We start from the raw sequence: 25,963 nt of genomic DNA, 5'->3' as shown, positions 1-25,963 counted from the left end.
TCAATGGCGGCGTGGTGTACTCCGTTAATATGGCCGACTGTGAGGGCGGGCACAAGCCGGCGTGAGTAGGTTAAACGTTGAGTTTTATAAGGGCACCACGGGGTGACCAGCCCCTGCCCACCCAGCCCCACCCAGCCCCTCCCCACCCTCCCCTCTCCACCCAGCCCCACCCCTCCCATTTTTGGATGCACGACGGACGGACGGACACAATAATCCCCTGTGGGCTGGTGTAACCAGGAGGTTCCTACCAGTATGAGGAAGCATAAAGATAGATTGATTTGAAGCTTTCGTGACTGCAGGAATCCATACTCTTTGGTTCTTTCGGTAAAGTCACGTAGGTCACGTAGGTGACTTTACTGTAGGTGACTTTACCAAAAGAACCACAGAGTACATAGAGATAAAGTACAGCAATACATATATATTCTACTTCCCTCTGCTGCCCACAGTGTAGACTCCACAGCCTTTAATATTAAAACAGTAATAATTATTCATTTTAATATCCCTATCTTCTATAATTTAAGATAATTATAACTTTTAATCATCTATATCGCACTGTAAAGCACGGTTGCAGTTGATCAATATTTCACAATATTAAATCAAATGTATTGAATAAAAAATTCATGTATTTTATTTTAAATGGATCTTATTTGCTATTAAATTAGCGTTATTTCATATCAGGATACAACCAACCTGCTGAGAGAGATACTTCATAAAATGTTATTGTTGCGCAACTGTCATATCAAAAACATTTATGCGTCTGTTATTATATATGTTTCCTATTAAGGCAGAGTTTATTGACAAATGTAATGAATTTTTTACATTAACAAGTGTTGGTTTAATTCCTTCTGAGTGCACTTCGTGTTCAAATCAATGCCCTCTGAAAGTCAAAACGTATTGAGGAGACACCAACAGCAAGACATAACCATTCCCATGATTCTAGTGCAGGGGTCGGTAACCTTTTGAGTGGGAGAGTCATAAAAGCCAAATATTTCTAAATATCTTTCATTGAGAGCCATATAGTATTTTTAACGTATAATAAATTAAATATGTCTTACTTTTAATGCGACTTCTGGTCACGGGACCCGTGACCCGTGAAATTTATCTTCAAAACTAATTTCTGTTTACTTTAAAAAGACACAGTATTATTAAGCAATATCACAAGTATTTAAAATCAGTTCCAAACTGATTTTTTTTTTCAACTCAAAATTGTCTGGGAGCCATATGCCGTCACTGGAAGAGCCATATATGGCTCGCGAGCCATAGGTTCCCGACCGCTGTTCTAGTGATTCCGATTATTTATTTCAAAAATGAAAGCAGCAATGGAGAGATTACATTCGGAATTACGCTGAGAGGCAGTAGCGGCCAAGGAGTGGAATGCCTATGAAAGGTTTGTCAGCCAAGGAGACGGAGTGATTAAATCAGTTCACGTGAAGATGCAAGGTGAAGTAATACATTGCAGGATCGTTACAGTTGGTCGCAGCTTGGAGCGGCATCCATACAGCGGCTGATAATGATTCTGAGACATTTTTTATTTTAATTTTTTTTACCGTTTTTATCTTTCCAGTATTGATCAGCTCTCAACTGAAACCGAGCTTTAGAGTGAGACTTGTATGATCATGATGTAGAATAAAACCGCTCCAACTTACATGAGCTGCGTCTGATCAAAGTATGCACAGCATATGTTCAAGGGCAAGCCTTCAAGCGAGAAAATGAAAAATGAATCACCAAACCATGAAGATGACCAGGCTGCACAGATTTTTCAAATCACTCATCCAAAGACAGAGCTGTAGCCCATTACGCTACATATTGCAGACACGTTTTTGTACCTTGGTGTTTGAAGGTTATGACCAACAGCGAGCTTAATATGTTTATAACACTTAATTTTCAATATTAGTTTTGCACATATGTAATACTGCATTTGAGTTGTATTGTCATCATTAAAAGTTCAACTTAAATTCGATAAAGGATTGCAAACAATTTGGTAGAAATCCCAGGGACCAAATGAAGCAGGCAAAACATAAAATGCTAAAACATGGGTTGGTTCATATACATTTTCAGCAAACAAATGTGCAGTTAGAATTAACAGGGTGAACGACACTGAGCTTCGTGCTCTAGACATTACAATCACAAGGTCGTTAGTTCAAATCTTCGGCTGAGACTGGCTCAGCCAATCATCATCATTCCTCCTGGCGGTGCCATAGCAACAAGGGCAAGGCGGGTGGGGTGGCCGACCCTGGGCATAGATAGAGTCGTGCTGCTGCTGCCAGAACGCGTACCAACATCCGTTGAAAACGAGGCAAGCAGTGACAAGGCCGGTGGCTCCAATTTTTGGTGGGGCCGTGCCAGCGCCCCAACGGGTGGAGGGGTTGGGAGAGGACACCCTTGGCCATGAACGGCCCTGCCTCCGGGGTCAGAGAAATGAGGAACACTTTGTGGAAATGTAACAGTGGTCAGACTACAGAGACTGCCCCCACCCCTTGCCACTTGGCTATGTATAATTTCCACCGTTGGAACAGGGCCGCAAATGAAGATGAGCACGGTGCCACTTTAATCGTAAAGACACGTTGACTTTGACTGCCGCGTGCCGCGTTGACTGGAAGATTTGTGCCAGAATTGCGCCACGTGTGAAAGCAAAAAAATAACATTGACTTGACAGCGGTGAATGTGATGTTCTCGGTGGATGCTACTCGGCTCCGCACGCTCGTAACACAACACTTCCACGCGCAAAGTTATTGCGATAACAACTTCCCGGTCATAAATGTTAATGGCCCTAGTTTTCATAGCTCGTCTGTCATGATGTAAAGACCAAAAAGCGTGCTGAAAATTGCTCTAAAATACAATAGCTCTCATATGCAAGGGAGTATCTCAATGTGGGTAAACCAAAGGTCAAATGGATACTTCCACGAATTCGTTATCACGTGTACGCAACATGTTTAGAATGCATCCAAGAGTACATCTACCAAAGAGACGAAGCGACGAAATTAGTTCTTGTGCAGATTCTACTTGTATCATCACATCGCAGGATCGTTCGAGGTGGCAGTGGCTTCGGGAGGCCTTCATCCGCCAGTGGATTGACCATGGCTGATGATGATGATGATCGTGGTCGTTATCGATGCGTGCGATTATTGTCGATAACTAAATATAGTAAAGACAATCTCATCGACGTGGTGGCAGAAGCTGGTCTCGTAGTTAATATTCTTGTCGATAAAACTGTTAAACCATAATAAATTCAACCGATGCTCAGTGGCTGAATCACTTTCAGTTTCGACCTATAAAATGTAAATCAATAGCATAGCCCTTGCCAGCACTGTCTAACACTTGCAAACCAAAACATTTTCAATTAAATATGACGAAATGCCCAGACCACCCACCCCCAACACCCCACCACCATAAACGTGAACATGACAAACAGGAATCATGACTCACAATGGCATACTCTTGTAAATAAGACAAGATAAAGGTGCAGCCCTGCAAATTCTTGCTCACGCCACTGCTGGCAGAAGAACCTGAACTCGAGGGGAGGTAGAAAGCCGCTCACAAGCAGTGAGTTCTCAATCGCGGGTACACAGACCCACGGGGGGTACATGGCAGTATCCCAGGGGGTACGTGCAGCGATTCATGAATGTGTGAAATTATATCATACGTGAGAGTCATTGGTTAATGATCATGTATGAATCTGCCAATATAAAAAAACTACGATAAAATTGAAATCCACAAGGTAACTTAGAACAATATCAAATACCCTGAGAAACTCATTGATCGAAAACTGTGGTTTCCAGGAGTAACCAGCAAGCGCAAACATATGACATTATGCATGCACAGCGTCCGTGGAAATTTTATTTTATTTTCTTGCAGTTAATAACTAGTTAGGATGCCTCACAAAATGGGAAATTGGTTAAAATGTTGATGTTCATTATTCATACATTTATTTCTCAGAACCGTGTTGGGTCAGGCAAGGCTGTACTCGGTTGAAACTAAATTCAACAGGGGGTAGAGTAGCCAACCTAGTTGAGGACCACTGCTCTAGACAATACTTGGCCGATTCTCCCAGGCAGGCCAGATGCCCCAGAAGAGGCTAATCGACGAACTACAATTGAGACTTTCAGAGTGACGAAACATTATTACCATAGAGCCGCACGTGCCGCCGGGCTCAGTGGTGATATTACTCTGGTCAACACACTTTGTCTGGCATAAGGTATTCCAGCGGTTTTAAGGTAATTTTGGGGTGCTGATTCCAAATCTGGCATCAGTTTTTGTCTATCATATCAGGTTTTTGAGATATCAAATATTGTATTTTAAATAAAAACTTCAGAAGAAAAATATTAAATAAATGTGGATATCTACATAAAATTCTATTATAAACACACTATCCTAAAAATACAGCACCATATTTTAACACTAAAGCAGTCACTGACTCGCAACAACTTTCAATCATAAGTGACAGAATTAATTTCGGGTAAAATCAATGAAAATTAGATGAAAATGAGATGTGATAGAGCAAATCTGAGATCAAATTTGGAATCAGCACCCTGAAATTAGTCTAAAACAGCTGCAAAAGTCCAGGCCAGAAAAAAAAATTGTTGACCAGTGTTATTGACCTTAAGGATATCCAACTTTCAAAATATACAGCCCGATATTTGCGGCTTTCAAAGTGTCCTTGATTGGCATACATTCAACTCGACCACACGTGGTTAATAAATAGTTTATTTATTCAGAGTTATTAAAATGCTATCCGGATCGGTGGCACAGTGGATAGATTGCTAGGCTCACAATCGTAAAGTTGCAAGTTCACATCCTGCTTGGATGTTAAATCGTGTATTTGCTGTGAAGAAGGACCCTTGCCCTAAACGTCGTCTATTATATGTTTTACTTTTAAGGCCACAACATCATTGACGAATCTGTTGAAATGTGTTATTTGGTGTTTGTGCACCGCTGCCAATGCAGCATCACCAAATAATTTGTTCAACTCTAACGTGGACATCCTACCACTGGTTTAGGGACACAGACGAGCATTCCCCACATGTATTGGAACAAAGAGCCACTTTCATTTGACAGTATACACATATGTGCGCACTTAAATACTGTACACACAAACCTCAACATCTACATAATAACGTTGCTATGAGTGTTTGTACTTCTGCCGCTGTATAAAAAAAATTACTCACAGGGCGACATTTTATACTGCTGCCCCATCTGCTGGTTTGAAGCAATAAGCCACGTTTTTAATTGACGCTTCTGTATCTTTTCATGATATTGTTCATTAAAGCTGTGATCTACACAAACATGCTTTTCATTTTAGCCTTTATATTTTTTTATAAAGAGAAATCAGATATATCTGTAGGAGGAACACAATTGGGAAAAATACCGAAATATTTTTTTGTATCTAGGTCAGTTATTGAAGGCAGATCGAGATCAACCAAATAAAAGAATGAAATGGATGAGAGCCGGTCGGACCGATTATAGAGAGCTGACCCTGATCATGAAGAGCAACGTACCAATCTGTCTGAAAAAGAAAACGTTTAATCAATGTGTATTACCTGCTCAATCAATGTGTGTTACCTGCTATGACATATGGATGGGAAACATGGACATTGCCAGAAATGACGGAACAAAAGCTAAAACATGTGCAAATAAACGTGGAGAGATACACCCTTGGGATTACACTGAGGCAGAACGAGGAACGCGTGGATTTGAGGACATACGCAAGTTAATGATTTTAATTGCTACGAAAAGTAAGTGGACTTGTTGTTTAGAAAGGATGATGGCTGGTGGGCAACAATAACCACTGAGTGGCAGCCAAGAGAGTGAATACTCCGAAGCGGGTGTCCAATGTGGAGATGCAGGGTTGAGATCGGCGTGTGTTGCAGGGTGGATTGTTGTTGCATGGTGGGATCGTGAGAGGTGGCGACGGCTTTCACGCCGGCAGTGGATTGATCATGGCTGATCATGCAGAGTGCCAGAAAATGTAACGTATCCGAAATAGGTGATGAATCCAAAACATTGGTCGGATTTCCATAATTTTAATACATATTACGATTTATTCATAACCCATTAAAATCTGGTATAATTTAGGATGCCGCAGGCTCGTGTCAGAGTGTTGCACCAGCACCACTGAAAACTTTGACGTTGTCACGAGGTTAAAAGCCCAAACTGTCATGTTTCTCATGCATAGCAATTTTGATGAGCTCATTCCGGTTCACAATAATTACGTGAGAAGGTTACGTCAAGAACTTGGTAGTCACTTCATTCGGGCAACCTACGCTCGCAAGGGCAATCGAATATTAATTGCCAATGCATATGAAGCGAAACAACTTGACCACTCTGACAGTGGGAAAAGACCAGCAGCGTCTCCGTCTGAGATAGTTTCTCAAGGAGACAGTGTCTCTGTTTGTCCGTGTGAAGTTTCTTCAGCGAGATTTTTTACCGCAATGCCTGCCGGCAATGGGGTAATTGCATTAACGTTCAATTAAGAATCCACAAGAGGGCACTGCAATTCAAAACAGCGCTGGATATGTTTAGCGCTCCTGACCAAATCACACAGAATGCGCCCAAACCATCAGACCTCAGAAGCCAAGCCAGGCTTGAGTCTGGATCGTGCTCGGATGGATGGCCGGCATGCATCGTCAACAGGTGCAGTCGTCCTTGTGGGCAGTAGAGGGCAGTGCAGCAAAATCCATTGTTGACCTAAAGCTTTCGTGACTGCAGGAATTCATATTCTTTGGGTCTTTCGGTAAAGTCACGTAGATAGGTTGATGACGATCGCTTGTGTTGTGATCGAAACGTCGTAGTTTTGTTGTTACCTTTTGTTATTTTCTTTCAACCTATCTATGTGACTTTACCGAAAGACCCAAATAATATGAAATCTATTGTTGTTTTGTCCTCAGCCCCAGCTCCTCATCGGGGGTCAACAATCCAGTGGATATCTGAGCCAGTTCCGAACCTGGATTATTAAAAACAAAAGTGGGGGACCAGGAGAAAGGGTGCTGACAACTTCAACCCGCGAAGCAAAAAAGACAAAATGAATCCAATGCACATGACGACCACAATTGGAACTCACCCCCGACTTTCACCGACCCTCAATGGCCAGCGTGGTGAGAGGGCCCTTATCCAGCTGCGGGTTGACAAATGGACTGCTTCAGCATGAGAGCCCTGTACAACTGTGATAGCATGCAAACTGCCGCTTCAATTATCATAAGCTGATGAGGTAATTGCGAACATTCCATATTTACATTGGAGAGATAAGTCATGCAACACCGCCATTAACTGCATATGAAATTGTACTGTTTGTATCAAAGAGCAGGGTTGGTGGGGGGGGGGGCAAGTGATGAACTAAGTTGACCCCGGAATGGAGTTGGAACATGTGTAGTGAGTCTAACTGAGCCGCAGGCGTTATTCTTTAGAGGCAACAAATTTTTTTTATATCAACACGTAATACACAAAGGAGTAACTGCCCCTTCACCAGATACAGCCTAGGGTGGTGACTACCCAGCTAAGGGGCCGTCCATAAATGACGTCACGCGATTTTGGACGATTTTTGACCCCCCCCCCCCTCGTCACACGGCGTCACGAAAAGTCAGATCCCCCCCTCAAATATGACGTCACAAAGCTCTGCCCCCCCCCAAAATAAAATATGCTTCAAATCGCTTTAAACTATTGTCATTGTAGTGCGTATTTAATGTGGCGCTGCACTCTGATGTTGTAGGAGAAAACATTTATCAAAAACTCTATTTAATTAAGTAGAGCGTGTTGTCTATATTTATTTAAAGTTGCGCATTTTTATGTGACGTCACATTTATCACCCCCCCCCCCCTCGTCACAAGCGTCTGCCCCCCCCCCCCCCCCCAGGTGCGTGACATTTATGGACGGCCCCTAACTACACTATACGGAGGAGTTACAGCTACGAAGGGTCAGACCCTCACTTGTAGGACGTGGAGCTTCCAGCTTGTAGAACGAAGCGACCCCGTAACTCCCAGGAACCCACCTTATATCCTCCCGGGTTGGGGCCGGCTCCGCCCAGGCCCCGCCCACCTTCTCGAGCGTACCAGCTCCCTCTCGATCCCTCTCGAGAGCTCTCCCCGGACACAGGATCACCCTCATCGTTCAACAGCCTGTAGTTCCACTTACTGTAAATAGGGTGCAGAGGCGTTACCTCGCTAGGGCACATGTCATGGGTCAGAGACGCCAACGGTGGATTCCAGTTAAACGGTTCCTGGGAAACATTCCCCGGGCCCCCGGGTGGGGGGGGGGGGAACTGGGGGGATGATGTCACCTGAGAGTGTTCCAGAAGGAAGGCGTGGCCAGGGCGGAGCCACCCACGAACCGGTATATAAGCCAGAGCTCAGGGAGCTGTGGCTCAGTTATCTACACGCCGAAGACTGAAGACCGGGCTGGAGAATGGTACCCTGGACCCCAAGCTCTACAGCCCTTCTAAGGGCTGGAGCTCAGTGAGGCCAGTGGTCAGGACCCACGGACCAGGTGGTCAGGGTCAGTTAGCCTCCCCTCGGTCCCAGCCGGAGGACGATAGGAAACGGGTTACCAGTGTAGGTTCCGTATAGTTCGGAGGCCATAGCTCCCTAGGAAGCGGGTGAAGGGACCGAATATATCCTTCATGCTAGGGACCCTGTAGTAAACGACAATAAACAACGTGTGCCTCATAAAGAAGTTTATTCGTCAATCTTTACAACACTACACATCTGTCTTCTTGGTTCTTTCGGTAAAGTCACGTAGAAGGGAAGTAATAAAATAAAATAATTCTATTTTATTATGTTTTATTTTTATTATCTTATTACTTCCCTTCTACGTGACTTTACCGAAAGAACCAAGAAGATGAATCCCTGCAGTCACGAAAGCTTTAAATCGAAAACTACACATCTGTGTTGCATATTAATTCGTGTGAGACCATAGATGATTCCAGCTGTGGCAACATTGGTTGTCAGGGCATATCAGTAAATGGAAAAAAAAACGCTAAATGTCACACAAAAGGAAACGACAATAAATGGGACGTACTTTTAAATATTCCACCAGCGTGATCCATTCGTCGCCGCTTCCTGTAATTTGTATGAAGACAGCTGGCTGTAGCTACATGACGAGCAGAGCCTTTGGTGTTTGTTGCTGATAAACATGGCCATTTCCTAATAATCTTTGCAGGCACACCTGTTCTAACTTAAAATGTATTTTTTTAAGTAGAATTTTTTACCATTTGCCAGCGAGTATAGTACATAATTTTACCAAAAATGTCTTTGATTAATTTCGGGGGGGGGGGGGAAGGCTCAGAAATATAAGGTCGTGATGGAGATCTTAATGCTTCTGCAAATGTATTTAGCTCACAGAGGGCAACGTGCCTTGGAGTACAGATTAACCTTGATTATCGTTAAGCTACAGCCAACCATCCCATGAATGTGACACATGCATTTTAGATGTTTATAATGTATTCTTCATCGAGAGCAGAACCATGAGGAAGAGTGCCGGTGTGAGTAAACCTCCATCAAACAGCAGATAGAAAATGGCTTACGATGATGTAAGTACTGTCTGAATATTCTTTGTTTTTTTCGGTAAAGTCACGTAGGTAAAAAATAAAATAAATGAAAACAACTAAATTAAATCACGACGTTTCGGGGGCAACACAAGCTTCCAGTCATTAGGTGGAACCGTTACAGCCAAAGTCGCTGTAGTAACGGTTCCATCTGAAAACGGATAAAAAACTGTTGACTTTCTGCATAGTATTACTGCATAGCCGCTGGGTTGATGGTCTGATGGGTTGGGCTGATCCCCAACTGGGATTTGAACTTGCAATGTTTCAATTATGGAGTTGTGTATTCTAACCGCAGATCTATGTCGCCAGAGGGTAAGCGACGACTATAACGAGATGGGGTTCCTCGATTAGTAATGCCAAGCTTGGCAATGTTGTTTTAGAAGCACAACAGGGGACTTGGTGATTAAATATCTGTTCTGACACAATCATTAATTACGTAATGTCGTTTAGAAAAGAAAAAATGCAATGGCACTATATCATTTGTTTATCAAGGAGAGCTACACTGACATCCAAGACTTATATAATAGAGATTGCCATTTGGTTATATTAAAGGTGTCACAATAACCAGTGCCGGATTAAGCATATGTTATAAAGGGGCCCAAATTTTTTGTATAAAACCACAAATATTTTAAACAGTAATTTTTTATGGTATTTTTTAAATTTTCTATACAGCCAGATAATATGACAAATCGCTCACCTTAAACACCCAGCCATTCATAAAAGTTGAAGGCAGTATAGTACTATAGTAATAGAGCAAGTGGAGAATCACTGAACCGGAATTGATAGCTTGAAAGTGCTGGGCGCGTAGAATATTCTACTTTTGCTACTCGGATAATCCGGCAGTGATGATAACTGAATTTTTGCAAGCAGCTCACAATACAAAGTAGCGCGTGATAACTTGATTAGAGTTGGGACAATTAGTCGATTGATTGCCCTCACCCAACAAATTGTCTCAACCCTAATCAAGTTATTCAATTTGCGAATCAACTGCAATACTTTTTTAAATCCTTTATATTAAGTTCGCTTGCTTGCTTAGGACCGTGCAAACCTTTCGGTCGTTTTTAACCCACTTCCCGTGATCCAATCGAGCTGACATTTTGCACACAGACTCGTTGTGCGTGACAACGCATTTTCGTGAAAAATTTTCCAAAATTTTACACTGTTTAGGTAAAAATAATTTTTTTATTTAATTACCAATTGTTTAATGCTGCCAGACAATCATCTGACCCATAGGTGGCAGCCATCTCAAGCCAGAGGACGAGAGGACTCTAGCCGCCCCGATGCCACGCATATAAAGGATTTATAGTGAAAAACGTTGTTTTTACGGGTAATTTTTTTGAGGTCCATTTTTCAGACTCCTTTAAAGATAGCGGCCACCTGTCCAAGGTAGGAAACGCCCCGACAACGCACGGTCAACGTGACGTGGCTGGCATTGGCGATAATGTCACCAAGCCCTGCCCACCAGCTGCTGTCTCGAGCCACACGTGGAAACAAGAGGTGAGCCCGTTTTATTTTTCAACTCCGTGGTATCCGATTAGTCGAGTAATCGAACCAATGATCTATGGCAGGGGTCCTCAAACTTTTTAAACAGGGGGCCAGTTCACTGTCCCTCAGACCGTTGGAGGGCCGGACTATAGTTAAAAAAAAAACTATGAACAAATTCCTATGCACACTGCATATATCTTATTTTGAAGTGAAGAAACAAAACGAGAACAAATACAATATTTAAAATGAAAAACAAGTAAAGTTAAATCAACAAACTTTCCAGTAAAGTTAAATCAACAAACTTGCCAGTATTTCAATGGGAACTATGGGCCTGCTTTTGGCTAATGAGATGGTCAATGTCCGGTTCCATATTTGTCACTGCTAGTCGTAACAAGTGATGCAAGTGTGCATCCGTTAGTCTAAATCTGGTTGGAGATTTCAAATGTTTCATTCTGGAAAAAGTCTGTTCACAGACATAAGTGCTGCCAAAGATGGTTGCCATTTTGAGTGCATGGTTCCTGAGATGAGGATATGTCTCAGAGGGGAGAGATGCATAGAAATTATGAAGGCTGCTTGACTTGAATGCGTCTTTCAGAGAGTCAAAATTCTGCAGTTCAGCCAGTTCCATTTGGTAAATTGTATCCACATTTTCAATGTCAATAGAAAATGGGTTACGGAAAAGCTGTATGTCCTGTTCATGGAGATGAAGCTCTTTAAATCTAAATTGGAACTTCTTTTGCAATTTTTCCAGTGAATCCGCACATGTTTTGTTTGGGAATGCAACCAATGGTTTTTCCGCTAACAGATTTTTAGTTGTGGGGAGATGGCAGAAGTTTTCCTCCTTCACTTGTTTGATGAGGAGGCCTAATTTTACTTCAAATGCTTTGACATGTGATTGCATATCACAGATGAACTTCCCCTTTCCTTGAAGGTGCACATTGAAACTGTTGAGTAGCTCTGTTACATCTGTCAGAAAGGCAAGGTGCCATTTCCATTCTGCATCATTGAGCTCTGGTACTTCTTTGTTTTTTTAAAGCAGAAAAGCTGTAATCTGTGGAAGTAAGTCATAGAAACGTTTTAAAACTCTCCCTCGACTCAGCCAACGGACTTCTGTGTGATACAGAACATCTTCATAGTCAACATTTAGCTCAGACAGAAATTCCTGAAATTGTCTGTAGTTTAGTGCATGACCTCTAATGAAGTTAACACAAGATACCACAAATTTCATAACAGAGTCCCACTTCAGTGATTTACTACACAGCGGTTGTTGGTGGATGAGGCAATGTATGGCTATTGGATGAGAATGGTTATGTTTGTCCATCTCTTGGTTAATGCGAGCAATTACTCCTTTCTTAGACCCCACCATGCTAGGAGCACCATCAGTTGTCACACTGGCTAGTTTAGCCCAGTTCAGCTCCAAACCATTCACAGTTTGGCAAACCTTTTCATAGATATCCTCTCTTCTTGGTTCTTTCGGTAAAATCACGTAGAAGGGAAGTAATAAAATAATAAAAATAAAATATAATAAAATAATTCTCACGACGTTTCGGCCACAACGCAAGCAGCCGTCCTCAGGTGAAAACCAGGTCTGTTGGGGAGACAGCGTCTGAATGAAACAGCACACGAGCTTGGAGCATATGTAAAGTAGTAACTCGGCGGGAGACGTCTTGACGGGTAGCACACTCTTTATTTTCACCAACTTGTAGTTACACGGATGACTAACACCCACTTCGTTGCACGGGTGACTAACACCCACTTAGCTACTCGGGTGACTCACACCCACTTCGTTGCACGGGTGACTAACACCCACTTAGCTACTCGGGTGACTCACACCCACTCATCTACACGGGTGACTAACACCCACTTCGTCGCACGGGTGACTAACACCCACTTAGCTACTCAGGTGACTCACACCCACTCAGCTACACGGGTGACTAACACCCACTTCGTTGCACGGGTGACTGACACCCACTTAGCTACTCGGGTGACTCACACCCACTCAGCTACACGGGTGACTAACACCCACTCAGCTACACGGGTGACAAACACCCACTCAGCTATACTGACACGGGCTCTTACGCCCCGTAGCCTTCCGGGACACACCCAGCCGGGGGTGCCCGTCTCGGCTCTGGGTACCACCGTCCCGACCCACACGGGCGTCGGACTACGGGTCCCCCAGTCTCGGCTCCGAGCCACACAGGGCCCCGGTCCTCACAAGGACGGCGGGACTAGGGGTCTCGGGCCACTACCTCCTCCACCCCGTCTTCGGTCTTCAACTGGTTAACACTGACTACGAGTGCTCTCGCGCGTCTCCCTTTATACCCCTCCTGCGGACGTCGCTGAGAGCACCCACTTATCTGACCAATCACTGCGCACTCGCTACGATCCTCTTTTCCCAGCTTGTGTGAGCGCACCTTACCACCGGCGCGCGCGTCCATGCCACGCCCACATCGCGTGCCCAACCCCGCGCCCCGTGATCCATCACTGTCGGCGCACGTCAATACCACCACTACATCACCCCCTACCACATAGCTCGCAGCCGACCCGGCTGCTAATAAAATATACAACACCCCTTCACCCCTATGTGTGCCCCGTAACATAACAACAAAACCCTAACAACACAACATGAACACCGCAATCCGCAAAACCCAGCAACCGCCCCACCCACAACAAGAACAATATGCACAATCCGGCGAGTGGCAACGATACTGTGTATGCGGAAAGAATAACAATAAAAAAAAATTTCTTTATTCATTTTCTCTTCTTTTCTCTCCGACTCATGCAGCGTCCCAATGTGTCCGAGCGTCCCTTGAACGGGACATTACCCCGGCAGAGGGAAAAGCCGGCAACGAGGTCGGGCTTTAATAAAAAAAAGAAAAATATATATTTTTTTTTTTCATGAAAAGTGTTGCGTCCTTGCCCGAGTCCGCCTTGCCGGACCATCGTACGGCACAGGACGCAGTTGGCCATCCGGCGGCGCCGGCAGTTCAGGAAGGCATGGGCCAGGCATCGGGGCTCCGCGTGAGCCGCGGGGTTCCGGTTCCCGACGGTCAACAGCCGTCAGGTCCGAGACACCGGGTTCAGCTGGGATGTCTTGAGGCCCTGGTCGTCGTCCGGACGTGGTCCCGCGGTGCGTTGACGTGGGGCCCGGCACCCGGACGCGACGTGGCCCCGAAGGCCGCAGTTGTAGCAGACGACGAGGGACGTCGTAGGTTTCGGTTGCTCCAGCTTGCGGGAGGAGCGTGTGGGCGAACGACCTCCCGTTCTCCACTCCCCCGGCCTTGAACCAGCGACGGCCTCCTCCCGAGGCACAGCAGGCTGAGGGCCGACGATCGTGGCGGCCAGTGCCCCGTTCCCCACCGATGCGCAGACGACCGTCGGCTTTCGCTTTAGGACTTCGTAAGCGTGAATACTTGTGGCAATCCCCAGAGAGCAAATGTCCATCTCGTCCGCCGTATTTATGGGAACTCCCAATCCGTGAGCCAACGCCAACAGCTGCTCCGTCACCATGGCGTCCTTCCCCTCCTTGTCCATGCGGGGAAAAGCTGAGTCTGCCAGGGCGAGCAGCGCCGTGCGATAGGCGAGCGTTGTTTCTCCAACCACCTTCCGCCGATCGTAGAACTGGTGGCGACAGGTCGAGGGTGGCCCAAACACCTTGGCCATCAGGTGTAGCGCGGCCTGGAGCGTTGAGCGGGACGACTTCGGGGCCGATGTGAAGGCTGCAAGCGCGTCGTCGTCGAGCATCGCTGGCAGCGCGCGCAGGGCAGTGGTGTCGGACCACCCCGACATTTCTTGATGCGCGACGAACCGTCGCTGGAAGGCTCCCCAGTCGCCCCCGTCCGCCTTGAACACCGACAGCGCGGGCAATCGTTGCTGGAGGACTCGATCGCCGTCGTCGTCGTTGGAACGATTTTCCCGCGCGCCGCTGTGGTTGTAGAAGATGTCGGCTCCGTCTGCAGGCGCATAATGGAGATCTCCGGCGCGCGCCGATGACGCGGGCTGCGCTGTGTGGAGATCTCTGGCCACGTGGTGTCCCCGCTTCCCGCCAAGCGGTGGCGGGCCCTCAAAAATGGCGCCAACTCCAAAACTTTTGGCGCGAAACGCCGTCTGGCGGGATCCCTCCAGCCGCGCCGCCTCCTCCAACCCCGCAGCTGTCCCTCCGCCCGCTGGAACGGAGATTTCCGCCAAAATCGCAGCGGCGGCGAGCAGCAACTCCGCCAGGCGGGAGTGTGCGTCCTGCAGGCTGGTGTCGGAGGCAAGCGGAGCATCGGCCATTTCCGCGAAGTGCTGTATCGGCGGCAACTCCTCGTCCTCTCCTCCCGAGGTTGGTGTCTCCGGTACGCCGTCGTCTCCCCGATCTTGCACGTGGGTACGCGAAGTCTTCCTTGTGTCCATTTTTCTTGAAGACAGGTTTACTTCTGACGCCAGTTGTAAAGTAGTAACTCGGCGGGAGACGTCTTGACGGGTAGCACACTCTTTATTTTCACCAACTTGTAGTTACACGGATGACTAACACCCACTTCGTTGCACGGGTGACTAACACCCACTTAGCTACTCGGGTGACTCACACCCACTTCGTTGCACGGGTGACTAACACCCACTTAGCTACTCGGGTGACTCACACCCACTCATCTACACGGGTGACTAACACCCACTTCGTCGCACGGGTGACTAACACCCACTTAGCTACTCGGGTGACTCACACCCACTCAGCTACACGGGTGACTAACACCCACTTCGTTGCACGGGTGACTGACACCCACTTAGCTACTCGGGTGACTCACACCCACTCAGCTACACGGGTGACTAACACCCACTCAGCTACACGGGTGACAACCACCCACTCAGCTATACTGACACGGGCTCTTACGCCCCGTAGCCTTCCGGGACACACCCAGCCGGGGGTGCCCGTCTCGGCTCTGGGTACCACCGTCCCGACCCACACGGGCGTCGGACTACGGGTCCCCCAGTCTCGGCTCCGAGCCACACAGGGCCCCGGTCCTCACAAGGACGGCGGGACTAGGGGTCTCGGGCCACTACCTCCTCCACCCCGTCTTCGGTCTTCAACTGGTTAACACTGACCACGAGTGCTCTCGCGCGTCTCCCTTTATACCCCTCCTGCGGACGTCGCTGAGAGCACCCACTTATCTGACCAATCACTGCGCACTCGCTACGATCCTCTTTTCCCAGCTTGTGTGAGCGCGCCTTACCACCGGCGCGCGCGTCCATGCCACGCCCACATCGCGTGCCCAACCCCGCGCCCCGTGATCCATCACTGTCGGCGCACGTCAATACCACCACTACACATATATAAGCTGGGCTGGAAACGGGGGAAAGAGCGCCCTGACAAAAGAATTTGCATATCAAGAGGAATTTTGCATATTTATGGGAAATGCAGGAATGTGATTAGTACTACATATGCCCGTGCTGCATATGTAGTACTATTATTAAATTATTTTGTCAAGGAACTCTTTCCCCCGTTTCCAACCCAGCTTATATATGCTCCAAGCTCGTGTGCTGTTTCATTCAGACGCTGTCTCCCCAACAGACCTGGTTTTCACCTGAGGACGGCTGCTTGCGTTGTGGCCGAAACGTCGTGAGAATTATTTTATTATGTTTTACTTTTATTATTTTATTACTTCCCTTCTATGTGACTTTACCGAAAGAACCAAGAAGATTAATCCCTGCAGTCACGAAAGCTTTAAATCGAAAGATATCCTCTCCTGTAGTTGTTCCTTTGATGCTTTGCAGTGCAGCAAGCTCTTCTGTGACTTCGAAATAGTCATTTGTCCCACGAATAAAAATTAGAAGTTGTGCAGAATCACGAACATCATTGCTTTCGTCGAGTGCCAAAGAAAAATAGGAAAGTTTTTTTGTGGAGTTTTGCAAATGCTGATGCAAATTGTCTCCCATTTCTTCAATACTCCGTGTAATTGTAGGTCCTGAAAGACTCACTGTACTAAATAAATCGGCCTTCTCTGGACACATCTCTTTGGCAACAGAAAGAAGGCATTCTTTAACAAATTCTCCCTCCACGAATGGTCTGCCAGTGCACGCTATTAGCTTCTTCTGCTTCACAAAAGTATTTTGCTGAGTTGTTAATGTATTTTTCAGTTTTAATATTTTATCTTTTCTCACTTCTCCGACCAAACAATCATATTTATCTTTATGTTGAGTTTCATAGTGTCGACGTAAATTGTATTCTTTGAACACAGACACTATATTCTGGCATATTAGACACACAGCTCTTTCCTTGTACTGCATGAAAAAGTAATCATAAGTCCACTGTTCTTTGAATATCCTACACTCCGAGTAAATGTTTCTCTTTCTTGACATCATTGTTTCCTAGGGAGTCAAAATTGATATTAGTAAAATACCAATATATATACAGCGCTACAAAAACAATATACCAGCAATAACTTTGCCCACACAGAGACATACAGACTGCACTGCCCATCAATGCAGTCTGATTGGGGGGAACTCCGCCCCCTCTCCCTCTTCCACCAATGACCGTCCTTCTCATGTAGAAAAAAAGTAACAGACAGGCAGCGGCGGCAAAAACACCCGGCGGGCCGGATAAATGTCCTCGGCGGGCCGCATGTGGCCCGCGGGCCGTAGTTTGAGGACCCCTGATCTATGGAGTCATCACATACTTAAACAATCGCATATTCCAGCTGTAAAAATGTGATGTTCATGACAGGCGATGGGAAGTTAACATCACTAGAACAGTGACGTGCGGTGAGGTCAATGGTTGGGGAGGCACTGGCTAGTATCAGAGCCAGATGTACACACACATATGAACCCGATAGAGAAAGCTTAATTGCACCATTCAATTGGCAGGTTGCACAATGACTGTTGGTTAGGCGGCCGTATGTTTCATATTTCATATCAGCATTCTTTACAACACACGCATACAGGTAAGTTACGCTTTCGATTCACGTTTTATAGGCGAATGCAATTCCACTATTCATACTCATTCAACACAAATGAATATATATTGCGTGGTCTTACCTTTACTTGTAAATGAAGTCCATTCACCTATTCTTCTGGACAAATATGTCAGTGACTTTGTTGTAGACGTCCTCTTTATTCTCTTTGAGTTTAAAAAGTCTCGCCATCTCAATAGAGATGATTGCCAGGGATGAAAGTCGTCCTTGGTCAGTCCGATTCCGCCCGTATGTTTTGCATTGTTTCAAAGCAGAGAACGACCTTTCAACGGACGCTGTTGTAGCTGGTATAGTGAGCACCACCGGCTGGAGTAACTTTGTCACATCGGGAACCGTCTGCATCAGATCATTCTGGACCAAAAAGCTGAGTAGCTGTCCTGGGTGATTTCAATTCGTTCCTCTCCATTTGTGAACTATACAATCCGATAAGGTCAACTTTAGTCTAACAAAGTCAAAGTACCTTGCATATTTTGATAGGCTCTGCAGTTTGGTGTCATCGAAATCTTGTGACATTTCATAAAATTTCGTGCAATCAACGAAACCAAGGAAAGTTAGCCCACCGAAATGATCAAACCTAGCTTTAATTTGAACACTGATATTGTCCAGAATGTTATAAAACATTTTTTTCCTCTCATCTCTGATCGGCTGTTTACTTCGGGCATTGTCTGTCAGACCAAGTGTGACGCATTTCTGCTCGGATCGATCATATAAACTGTCCAACTCTTGTCTCTGGCGTTCCACAACTCCCATTGTGTCGCGAATTCGCGCACAGCAGAATCCAATGTCCATTACTTTATTCTGCAGAACACGAAAGAATGCATCGGTTTCATTGAAAATGCTCTCATATGCCATTATGAAGATGCTTTTGACAGCCAGAGATCATATGTAGCGGCCATCATCAGGGTGTCATTGTCCCAACCATCGGGATTTTCGCTCATAATCCGGAACACAGCACGCAGATCAGATTGGTACATGCTGATTGTCTGAACTAGTCTAGAATTTGAGCTCCATCTCGTGGGCGCTGCTCTTGGTGAACGTCGCTTCACAACATCGTCCAGTAGGTAGGTGCGCTTGGTCGACTTATTGAAGCACATCGCAAGTCCCTCAACTGTTTTTCAAAACGTTTTCCACTCAGGCCCAGGGGCGGTTTCTTCATTAGGGCGATTGGGCGACGCACCACCAATGTCATTGAACCACAGAGTCACAGCTAGCCGTCACTGCAGCCTCTGGATATAGTCCAATCAGCGTCATGCTACGTTCTGTGGAGTACCGTCTCTTTTTGGGCGATTTCACTCCGGCTGAGAATCGCCCCGAGTGGCCCCATAGACTTACATTCAAAGATGTTTTTTTCGACCGGGGGGCGCTGCAATGCATTCTCTATGGCTTCCGGGAGGGCTCGCCCTAACGTGCTTACGTCATCATACGTGCTTACGTCATCATACCTAAGCACGTTTCATCCAACAATATAATTTGTGGCCACCTAGTGGAATCTTTAATAAAATAAACTTGAGTGGTTTGTTTTAATAGTGAGTATAGAAACAAACAAGATGTATTGTAAGAGTCACTTTATTTTTCATTAATATTAAAGAAGTGAAGTTGCCTTTACATGCTTAAGCTGTTAATTTATCCATTGCATGGGTGGACCTTATCCTTATCAATCATCCAGACATTTGCCCCCCCTGAGAGATTTTGCAGGAGCCGCCACTGCTCAGGCACACATTTTGCTGAATGCGAGAGCACCAGGTTCAATTTGTGTCCATAACAATGGGTAAACGTGGCTTCAGGTACCTTTTCTCTAATCTTGGCCTGCACCCCATTAAGATCTTATGCCATCACAGAGGCTCCGTCATAAATCTTAGCGACCAGCTTTTCAACGCAATTGTATTTCCCCAACACTCCCAAAACATAATCAGCAATAGCCGGTGCTTGTCTGTCATCAATGACATAATCAAATCCCAATAACGCCTCCCTCAACTCACAAATCACCTCATTTTTAGCCACATAACGCAACATTACAGAGACCTGGGCTTTGTTTGTGACATCCGTTGTCTCGTCTACTTCGACTGCAACAAATGGAGCTGCATTAATCTCCTCTTTGGTATAATTTCTAATTACATCACCGACTGCTTCGATTACGTCGTTCTGTATTCTGTTTGATTAGCCAGAAAACACAATGGATGTCTCCAAATGTCTAGCTAACTTTTAATCTTTCTCTGCAAAAGCATGTAATAGCTTCACAGAAATTTCGATTTAAAGCTTTCGTGACTGAAGGGATTCATATTCTTGGTTCTTTCTGTAAAGTCACGTAGAAGGGAAATAATTAAACAATACAAAATAAAACGTAATACAATAAAATTATCACGACGTGTCGGCCACAACGCAAGCAGCCGTCCTCAGGTGAAGAAACAGAGCTGTCGGAAAGACAGCGTCCTAATGAACACTGTTTTCTTTATTATTAAAATTTCCCTCCCGTTATTACTGCTAATCCTACATAATACACTAGCATAATATGACTTTGAGACCCCCCACCGCCTACACACATTCCACAAGGAGTGATTAATCCCATATCTGCATTCGTCATCAATATGCTAAATTCCTCTGTTGATATGTAAACTCCTTTGTCAAGGCGCTCTCCTCCTCCCACCCTGCTTGCGTTGTGGCCGAAACGTCGTGAGAATTTTATTTTATTATGTTTTATTTTATTATTTTATTATTTCCCTTCTACGTGACTTTACCAAAAGAACCAAGAATATAGCTCCACATAGTTGCCACGATTAGAAGAGCTTGCCTCTCATCGTTACCACGAAATGCTAATTCCTGTTTGGCTAGGAAGCAGGTCGCATTAATAAGGTATTTTAAAACCTCACGGTTTCCCTTTACCTTAGCATTGTGGATGCTGATATTTAATATCCGCTGTTCATTCAAAGCCAGATCTATCCTTAAAGCTCGCAAAAGTTTTTAAAGCAATTTGTCTTGGAATGTGAGTTGTCGATTTTTCACGTTAGTTGAGGCTCCTGGGTAGATTTTTCAAGTCACAAAATCCCGTGTTAGTCCAAACGTTTATTGCCAGCACTCCATCCAGTTTCTGAGGGGTTGCGCAATCAGAGGGGAGGCTGAGCGCGTCGCTGCCTCACCTCTCGTCTCTCCCTGTATTTGCAGCGATGCTCCGCAAATTTGGCGATTTTGACTCGAAACAATTATTGGAATCATATAAAAATGACACAGATCAGTGGAAAAAAGTAATATTTATTTTACTATTTACTTTTCGTAACAGCTATTTTCATTGGAGTATGACAGATGAGGCTCTGCCTCCCCTGCCTCCCCTGACCGCACGTCCCTGCACTGGACTGATGATAATATCGAACGTTGCTGTGCAGCGCTGAATCGTCCAGAATGAATCGTTAAGAAAGATTTCCGGTATAATGCTGAATATTGAGGCAATTAGCCAAGTCAATTTTGACTCACTGAGAGAGAAAAGGCAAAGGTTGAATGAATGAAATCCAAGTATTATACAGGCCCAGCTGCCCTAGGCTATAGTTGGCATCACCGTACGTATCAATTGCAGCTAGAGCTTAATGTAATCAATAAAGGAAGAAAATAGTTTTCACATAAATAACTCTTGAGAGCGCTCAGCCGATAACCGAATCCAGTCATATATTCCACCTGATCCACAGCTCTCTGTGGAAATAAATGTGTTCTATGAAATGTTGTTGCTTCAAGTTGCCTTGAGGCAACGGGAATGCCGAGTGACCAGTGGGGCCCTGTCACTGAGCCAGCTTGTGCGGATTCAGAGGTGCAGTGCCTGTGGCAGCCAAAAACATTCAGGAGAAAATAACCATATTCTTGGGTTTTTTCGGTAACGTTACGTAGGTAAAAATTTAAAATTAAAACAAAATAAAAATCACGACGTTTCGGAGGCAACACAAGCTTCCGACTTGTGTTGCCTCCGAAACGTCGTGATTTTTATTTTATTTTTATTTTACCTTTATTAATTTTAATTTTTTACCTACGAGACTTTACCTAAAAAACCCAAGAATATGAATCCTTGCAGTCACGAAAGCTTCAAATCTAGAAGAAAAATAACCAGTGTCATATCTTCTCTAACGTAGATATGTACTAAAGCCCTGTTGGATCGTCATTTGAAAAAGAGAATTATCGTGCAAAAGGCCAAATTCTGTATCTGAAAATGAATAAAATTATCAACTTTTGTCAATGCAAGGTATACACAAATGTATCATTCATTATTCACGAATTATAAGTACACATCGGTTTGAACTAGGCCAAGTACAACGCAGCACACATATATATAGTAATAGGTTTTTACCCTTTTTTCTGGCACCAAAACTGACACCTTTACACAAGGGATCATGTTGCAATAACCACAACACAAGCAGTCAAAATGTAAACAAAAAGAGACAACTCTGATAATGATATGCACTGTCCTTGAAATTGATTGGTCCACACCCGAGACGGCTTTTCTTAGAGCCTAGTCTCCACTGGTGTTGGACCAGATGACGCCAAAAGGCGTACAACTCAAAAACAGCGCACTATCAGAGTATTGAGAGCTCGGGGTAAGCATTCACATTATGTTTGCAATTTGACTGCTTGTGTTGTGTATATTGCAAACATGATCCCTTGTATAAAGGTGTCAGTTTTGGTGCCAGATAAAAGGGTAAAAACCTATTACTATATCCTGCTACTGGCAAAGGAGGTCTCATAATGTAAACACACATATATACTTAGTGATTTGAATATTCCATCGTTTGAGTTGAATCCCTTTACACCTCCACGTGTAACCTCCATGGCATTGGTGGCTCACATCGTTTCAACATTTGGGAGACTCCCAGGTATTCACCCAACATCTTGGGTGGTGATAGTTTTGAATTCTTCTCTTATGTACCTCTGAAGATATAATATATATCTTTTTTTAACAAGTACTGTATGTCAGGATTATGTTGCCAACATTTAAGCCATGCAGTTCAGGCTTCTGTCTAGATATAATTAAAAATTATAGATATCTTTATGGACACCCTGCATATTTAGGTTGTTGGCTGACGGGCACACGAAGTATTGTTGTTTGCTGCCCTATGTTGAACTAATTCCTTAACGTACGTATCCAACCATGCTCACCAGAGATGCGGGGGAAGGACGACAAACTTAACACAAAAAGCAGTTCTAAAGAAATTAGTTTTTATTCTAGTTTTAAAAGTACATAGGTGCAGTGGGCTTCCTCGTGTCGGAAGAGCGTTCCAGACGGCCGCAAAAGCGCATCTGAAAGTGTGCGATGCAGTGCATAACCTCAATGCACATTAACTGATAAATATATTCTTGCTGCATCTTTGGCAAGGCCCGACAGAACTTTGAAAGTTGACTGATCCAACTACCAGCCAATCACAAGGGTTACAGAAGCTGCGGACTCGTGTTACTACATGCCGCAGTGAGACTTACTAAACAGGCAGGACAAATTAGAAGTGGTTTTGGTTTGGGCATTTCAAACGTTATGCAGTATGAATGAGCACACATGTGGCTACGGCATAAGGACCTTGACTTCAGCAGAAATTGGATTGCTGAAAGTTGTTTTTACGGCCGTATTGAGGGATTAAAATAATGGCATTGCATAACTCTGAGCGTATGAGGTCTCTGTCAATTTTAGCAATGCCCACATTTGAGGTTAATTTGCTGTGCCGGCTTGTTAAAGTATTTTAAATTGGCTTCGTGATGCCATCTGTCATGCACTTCGCATCCGTGGCTTTCGGGAATGTATTGTGAAGATGGTGGCTGCACAAAAAAGCATTTTAATCCACTCTGGAGCAATTCTATTTCCTGTGCATGCAAAACTGCACAATTGTATGATTTGAGACGAAATGTTATTTTATTTTTGGATCCTATAGGGGAAAATACGCAGCCCTGCTATTGCTAGTTGATACCACTGCGATTGGGAGCACCTCCACTGGAGGGAGCTCTTGAGAGCCCTTGTTGTGGTTACTTTGGCCTCCTCTTCCCACGCTGCCCAGAAGTCTTGAAAGAGTTGGGAGGACCCACATTTTGCCCCACCAAGCACAATCCGCCAATCAACTCACTGCAGTGAATTCAAATATGTATCTTGCTAGGTGGGGTCAGGCAAGACGGATCGAAGTACTCTAACTTAATCTTAGTTTTCTTAGGTAAAATCACGTAGGTAAAAAATAAAATAAAAATAAATTAAATCACGTGATTTTATTTATTCTGTAAAGAAAATAAAAATAAATTAAATCACGTGATTTAATTTATTCTGTAAAGAAAATTAAAAATGAATTAAATCACGTGATAAATTAAATCACGTGATAAATTTTATCACGTGATTTAATTTTATTTTATTTCATTTTTTACCTACGTGACTTTACCGAAAAAACCAAAGACGCAAAGAGTATGGACCCTTGCAGTCACGAAAACTTCAAATCTAGAATTACTGTAACTTTACCACTGTTTCAACTGCTGCCACACCGGGAGACGAAATTCGCAACTTCTGGATTGCAACTCCAGTGTGCTAACCATGACAACCTCGGCAGCATCCCATTACACCTGAGTTAATTAATAAATAAAACGTATTCTTAGGTTTTTTTAGGTAAAGTCACGTAGGTAAATTAATAAAAGTAAAATAAAATTAAAAAACCACGACGTTTTGGAGGCAACACAAGCTTCCGTCTTCAGGTGGAACCGTCACAGCATGATAGCTATGTGTTGCCTCCGAAACGTCGTGGTTTTTATTTTCTTTTTATTTTCCTTTTATTAATTTTAATTTTTTACCTACGTGACTTTACCGAAAAAACCTAAGAATATGAATCCTTGCAGTCACGAAAGCTTCAAATCTAGAAATAAAAAGTACTATGTAGACGACTGGGCTTTTTTTTATCACATCACCAATGTGCTGCACTGATGTAGTCAACATGTTTAGAGACCTGACTTCTAGTAGAAGTCTCGAGTTTCTTTATATTTTATTCTCAGCATTATTTTGTCTCTTGTTGTAATCATTGAGTTTTTATACACATTGTAAAATGCATTCGAACAAGATCACCAAATGTCCTTGTAAAAGCACCATACAGGGAGTAAAATATGCCATACAAGACACGGTTACATGAACTTTAACAAAGTATTCCATTAAAATAAAAACCACTACACAAACTGAATGCGAGTTCTATTTTTGAGACCGTATCTTTGTGTGCTAGTTATATAATGGAATTAAGTGCACTGACGTTAAGTGTTTGCTATACAGGTACCATACTAAAACATATATAAATATAACACAGTGTGCACTTTCACCAATATCCCATTCTCAAAGCACTTCTAGTACTTCTTAAATATATGTTCTACGTAATAAAGGGTGAATCAGAAAGCCTGCATGTGTTTTAACTTGCGTCCCAAGAGAAATTGCTTCCTTAATTGATCAAGCAGAAGGCCAAGGTCCGTTTTCGCTTCATAGGTCTTTCCTTGCCCATGTTGCCTTTAGTACCCAAGTGGGCAAAAGAAAAAAAAAACCAGGCTTGCCCTTGTTTAATATAATGGTATACATCTTGGGAATATTTATTTTATACACTCACATAGTCCGGATAATTGTTTTAATGAAATTCCGAGTAAAGCCAATGAAATTACACGAGCCCGTGGAATTGATCAGAAGTATGCAGTCAATCTGATATCAATAGACAAACACACTGCGCTCTGAACTAGATTTCTGGGCATAGCTGACATCATTACCAAGTAAACCAGTTCTGTATTCCCCCCACCCCCCTTTACCAGCCTGCACTGACCAGTGTGGTGAAGTATGATGTACAAGACCCCCTCTCATAACCGACATGATGTGAAGAGACCTGAATGCATGCATTGGTGGATAGGGCATGGCTGGAATTCGTTAATTTTTAATTAATCGTTTAATAATTAAAACAAACTCAAAACATCCGTCAAAAACACTGCCTTAAAAATAAACTACAGTGTAATAGTCGATGTTTTGGACAATTACCCTTTT

The sequence above is a fragment of the Lethenteron reissneri genome, chromosome 33 (genome assembly GCF_015708825.2).
Source record: "Lethenteron reissneri isolate LAM-NWPU_2019-01 chromosome 33, ASM1570882v1, whole genome shotgun sequence".
NCBI lineage: Eukaryota > Metazoa > Chordata > Hyperoartia > Petromyzontiformes > Petromyzontidae > Lethenteron > Lethenteron reissneri.
Note: the sequence above shows the minus strand (reverse complement) of the source record.